General features: G+C 46.3%; 1 pseudogene across 1 annotated transcript; it reads right to left on the reverse strand.

Moving 5' to 3' along the window:
• Window positions 1-798: 798 nt before the first annotated feature.
• On the reverse strand, window positions 799-1,585 carry LOC309333293 (E3 ubiquitin-protein ligase RNF4 pseudogene; annotated as a pseudogene). Its single transcript has one exon. The product of its transcript is annotated as an E3 ubiquitin-protein ligase RNF4 pseudogene (transcript).
• Between the last annotated feature and the right edge of the window lie 4,399 nt (window positions 1,586-5,984).

Below are 5,984 nucleotides of genomic sequence, written 5' to 3' on the forward strand. Positions count from 1 at the left end.
CCACTATGACTACGTGACAGGGCTGAGAAAGGGAGTCACCGCAACTCAAGTTGACTTCATCATGCGAGGTTCAAGTCTTACATGCTTGCTGCTTGAAACATGGCCCTATGGGTGCAGCTTCCCCACAGCAAAGCGTTTCTGAAAAGCAGAGAATTACTTTATCCTCTTCCAACCATTTGAGGAGTGTTTCACATAAATGGCTTAGCTCATCTCCATTGGATTCTGCCCCACGTGGCAACCTCGGTGCGGACTCCACTATGAATTGCTCCTTAAGCATATGCCTGGACAGGGAAAGCTGCTCAGATCTAACATGATGGCTGTATTCTCTTCAAGAGAAGATTCGGACCACCCGGAGTTCTTTGTAATAAACCATTTATGCATGCAGCGTTAGAAATGAGCCACAGTGTTGTATAAACCTTGGTCTTTATTAGGGCTACATCAACAGAAAGAGGGGTTTGCCACTAGAAAGCAAGTAGATGTGGAACAGACTTCCACCGGTGAGTGGTTGGCTTTGGTTTTTTACAAGGCAAATCGCAAAAAGAAGCTGCAGGTTGTATTATCATAGATGACTATGACTAGCCTAGTCTTGAATAGATGAGTTCACTCGACATCAGTCTTTTCTCAAAGCAGCAACAAAACTAGAACAGAAATGAGATATCGGCACAAAGCAATGTGGCAGCAGCAGACATATCCTCCAAGCTGTTCTTCAAACGTCTACAGACCTCAAGAAATGTGAGCTGCAAAAACCTTAAAGCAAAACAAAGCTGAAACAGTACAACTGGACTATAAGGAGGCCAACTGGGAAAAAGTGAAATTGCTAACTGTCATATTGAAGTCATATATACTGTACTTGGTGTGTTCTTTGGAGTTCACTCATGTTTATGAAGGCCACATTAGACTGTGTTCAGGAACACCCATGTCTTCACATATAAATTGGATGATACTCCTTTGGAGTGAGATGCCTCCTACAAATTGGGCAAAAGTTAGCATACCTAAGAAAATTGCTGAGGCACTGACTACAGAAGATGTGGCCACATGTTGTTGACACTATAAGCCGTCCGCTTTGCACAATCTCTGCAAAGCTGTCTATGCAAATTCCACAACTCAAAGTGCCTGAGGATCTTGCAAATTCCCTCCTTCCCACTTCTCTGGGGAGCTTTCTAGTGGCAAGAGCACCACTCTGTGTGTGTCTGCTATCATCATCACCACCACCACCACCACTAAATATGAGGCTGTCAGACAATGGTTGAGGTCTGAACTCTCTATTGGGCTGCTGCCCACTCTCTCCAACAAGCACAAGAGAATCGTCTTGCGTAAGATCAACAACTATAGGTTCTGAAGTTTCGCAAGTGAGGTCAACTACTTCCACATCCATACTTCTATCGTTAAGGCTGTGTGGCAGGGAGGCGGAGGCGGAGGAGGAGGGGATACAGGGTTCAGAAGCAGTTCCCACCATCATCTTGTCCAGAGTATGAGGAGGTCTTGCGGAGGTGTTGCGACTGCCCCTCTTGCTGTTGCTGTGCTGGGTTGCATTACATTCTGTACTTGTTGAACTCATGATGCACAGGGATGGGAGAGGCACAGGCTGCAGAGTACCTTTGAAGGTGACTCGGAAACTGCAATTAATCCAGAACGTGGCAGCTAGACTGGTGACTGGGAGCGGCTGCCGAGACCACATAACACCGGTCTTGAAAGACCTACATTGGCTCCCAGTACGTTTCCGAGCACAATTCAAAGTGTTGATGCTGACCTTTAAAGCCCTAAACGGTCTCGGTCCAGTATACCTGAAGGAGCGTCTCCACCCCCATTGTTCTGCCCGGACACCTGGGTCCATCTCCAAGGGCCTTCTGGAGGTTCCCTCACTGCGAGAAGCCAAGTTACAGGGAACCAGGCAGAGGGCCTTCTCGGTGGTGGCACCTGCCCTGTGGAACACCCTCCCACCAGATGTCCAAGAGAACAACAACTACCAGACTTTTATAAGACATCTGAAGGCAGCCCTGTTTAGGGAAGCTTTTAATGTTTGATGGATTACTGTATTTTCATATTTTGTGGGAAGCCGCCCAGAGTGGCTGGAGTAGCCCAGCCAGATGGGCGGGGTATAAATAATAAATTGTTGTTGTTGTTGTTGTTGTTATCAGGGAGAGCATTGGTGCCAAAATGAGTTTGGCAAAGAATGGGTTTTTAAGGGAGTCTTTCTAGTGAGCACAGTGCACTGGTGAGGTTGCACAGAAGCAGCGTCAAATGCTGAGGCACAACATGGGGAAACTTCTCGAATTTGCAAAGGGGATTTTTTTAAAAAATCAAAGTCTTGAAGTGCAAACTTTGAAAAGAAGAAAAAGTTGCATGATCCCTCCATAGCTTCTCGTTTGCCCAAGGCGGCAGTGCACTGTTGTGCATCTCGATCGGGCTCACAGTCAAAGCGACTGCACAGAAGCAGCGTCAATATTGTCCACCTCTTTTCCAAAGACTTTAAGTAAAACAAACTTACCCAGTAGCTTCTTTGGAAGCCACCCTCGGACCTACAGCAGGAGGAGAGACACAAAAAGGAGTTAGATCTCCAGTATGGCCCATGCTCAAACATCCAAGGAAGCATTTATAATCTAAACAGAATAATTCGATTGCAAGCAGTAATGGAACTTGTAACCAATGCAACGGCCCAGAGTTTGAGACTTATTGCACAACAGTTGGATGAAAGTAGAGCCGCCATTTTGCAGCTGAAAATGGGAATGGATTATGTACTTGCCAGGCAGGGAGGCCTATGTGGAGTCTTGAACTTGACAGGGAATGCCTGTTGCTTTAACATTTTTGATAATGGTGAGGCAATGTCACAGGACTCAAAGGGATATTATTGTCTTGCTTGTTTTTCTTGACAGTAGTAGTATTGGTTTTATGTATGATGCCATGTATCATTTCATGTTTTAGAAGTACAATTAGCAAGATGGTTTCAAATGAAACTTTACCTCATATCATGGCCCTATACAGAGCCTTACCTCAGGAATATGATGAAAATCAAGCTATCAAGGACGCTTGGTAGGCAAGGTCCTTGAGCTTGAAAGGGGGGAATGTGGCATCTGAATATAGACTGTATTTTTAATCAAGGCTTATATTGGCTTATATTTTGATGTTTCATGCCAGGCAGAGAAAAGGCCTTGACAATTCCTCCTTGGCAATTCCTCCTAGACAAGGGGCCCCTTTGATTTATAGCAGAAGACAATTCTTAAAGTCGTAAACAGGGAATTACAGGTCAAGAGTAAGGTTACATAGACCCAACATAATTAAGAGTCGGTAAATAGTAAAATAAAACCGTTAAATTTGAGCCACAGGACAGAAGGTCAAGAGCAAAGGAAGAGAAAACAACTGGCTGGAGAAGGAGGGGAGTGTAAACAGGGGAAGAGACTTTTTCCTTCACTTTTTATTTTGAGGCTGTAAACTGTTCCTTCCTTTTACTTTGAGGAGATTTATCCTTCTAAAAAGCTATATATGTTATGTATGAAATATGCTGGCTTAAATGTAATTATGCAAAGGATCTAGAAAGAAAGAAATGCTAAATTCTTATTTCATAGAGTCATATTGCTGTGAGACCAGAGGGGCAAAACGAGCCCAGCTCCCCTGCAAGACAGAAAGACGCCAGCAAGCACTCATGACAAATGGCTGTCAGGCATTTTGTTTAGAAATTCTCAAATGAAGGAGATCTTTCAATGTTGATGTGAACTCAATATCCTTGACATATGTTTAAGATAAAAATTTAAGATTAAACATTTGTTTTAGAAGGCAATAGGGCAATAGGGCAAGAGGTGAGCTGGTAATTAAGATTCCATGTAAGATATATTATTACTTATATGTCATATAGGATAGCTCTTTGTCTCCCTTATAAGGGCAAGGAACTGGGTGTACCTTTTGGGGGTGTATCTATTGTGATTGGTTATAACAAACAGCCAATAGGAATTTCAACCAGGCTGATTGGACAGAGGCAGCCACAGGAGGAGCAAAGGGGGCTGGATTAAGGGAATATAAGTGCTGGCCAGGATGGCAAGAGGCCAGGCCAGAGCTTGGTAACCATGTACCACTGTGCCTCTTTATTTGTCTGACAAATAAATTACTATTTTAATTTCTTTATTGCTGCGTTGAATATTTCATTCCAGCTAAGCGTTAACCACAAGCAGGGTGCTACATTTTATGGTGCCTGCGACTCGGATAAGTGGTCTGCTGGAACGCAGCCCCTTCGCCCTATTGGACAGGGTACAAGAGAGAGGATCTTTAAACTGCTTCCCAGCGCGCACTGGTAACTTTTTCCAGGGGGAACGCAGAAGTCTCGTCTGTTTGGTACCCTGCTCATTGGCGGCGACGGACTGGGGAAAACAGGGAACCAACCAAGGGTAAGTGCACAAAGGGGTTTTGGCCCTCCAATTAATTGGGAGGAAGAGAAGTCTTGATCAAACTTCTGCGTCTCAGTAAAGGGGAACTGAGTACGCTAGGTGGTTGGGTACATCAGATGGTGATCTGGTGTAGGAAAAAGGGAAGATTGGGAGGTAGAGTGTGGTTGAAGTATCTAGCGCATTGCATGTGTGAGAAAGTACAATGTGTAGCTGACCTAAGTGTGGAGTGAGTACTACTTCGTTTCCCAGTAAGGTGTGTGTGTGAGTGACTGAGAGGATACTTCACAGGGCCATACAATGGGAGTTGGGGGTTCAAAGGGGGGAAATACACCTCTTGAATGTATGTTGAATAATTTTAAGAAAGCCTTCTCGGGGGCATATGGAGTCAAAATGACGCCAGAGCGCTTGAGAACGTTATGTGAATTAGAGTGGGAAATATTTTTAATACTGACCGTCATCTCCAAGATAACTTTCCTTGGAAGATCCTAATTGGGATCCAAACAATGCAATTCACCTGGCCAGGCTTACTACCTACCGCCAGACGCTTGTGCAAGGCATCTGCAGGGCATGCCAGAAGACCACTAATATGTCTAAAGCAGGGGTGTCAAACTCAAATTCATCGGGGGCTGCATCAACAGTTTGGTCACCCTCAAAGGGCCGGTTGTATCTGTAGGACTATGTGTCCACTCTTTATTTGTATGGTGCATGTATGGGGATATATTTATACTACTGCTGGCATTATATTACTCCGTTTCTCCTCTCTTCTACAATGGGAATAACCATGGCCTACCTCCTAGGATTGTTGTGAGATCACATTAAGTGTGTGCAGTCGGGTACTGCTGCTGCAAGGCTGAAAACAAGAAACCAGCTCCCTAAAATACAAGCTGGCAATAGCCCATTATGTGGGTCAGAGGCGGCTCTGGTGCAAGTTCAGCTTTTCTGCGGAGCTCAGAGAGGCATTTGCCACCCTAACCCACCACGCTCCGTTGGCCCCAGTGTCTGTTGCGTGTGCCCCGGGGGGGGGGGGGGGATTATCGCCATGAGGCTTCCGGCAGGTGCTTCACCCAGGAGGGAGAGGGCCCAGCCTGCCTCCATCTCTTACGGCCCTGCACCCCAGGGACCAGGCCGGGCTGTGCCAAGCCTGCAAAGGAAAAGCACAGGCTGCTTTAATATCCCCATGTGCTTGCTGACAACCTCCCACTCCACAGCACCAACAACCGGCCCTTAAGGTGGCACGGGCCAGCAGCAGCAGCAGGTGACACAACTTCGGCTGCCATCTCTCCAGCAGAGCAAGGCGCCGACGCCGACGCTGCTCGGCTTCCTCCGGCCAAGCTTCCCCTGGTGCGCGGGTTATGTTTTCGTGCTCTCTTTATTTATTTATTTATTTATTTTTTTTTTTTGCAGCAGCGACCTTGCTCAGCCAGCACCCGTTGCACGTGGGTTGCTTGGAGGGGGGCGCGCACAGAGCGACCCGAGCGGCTTTCCGAGCCAACCCTCCTCAAGCCCACCTTAACAAGGGCCTAGGCTTGCTAACTTTGCAGCTAGACCTCGGTGTTTGTACGCACTGCAGAAAATGTGTAGGACTTTAAAGGTGCAGGGACCGCCCCG

The sequence above is a fragment of the Podarcis erhardii genome (assembly GCF_964252035.2).
Source record: "Podarcis erhardii genome assembly, chromosome: W".
NCBI lineage: Eukaryota > Metazoa > Chordata > Lepidosauria > Squamata > Lacertidae > Podarcis > Podarcis erhardii.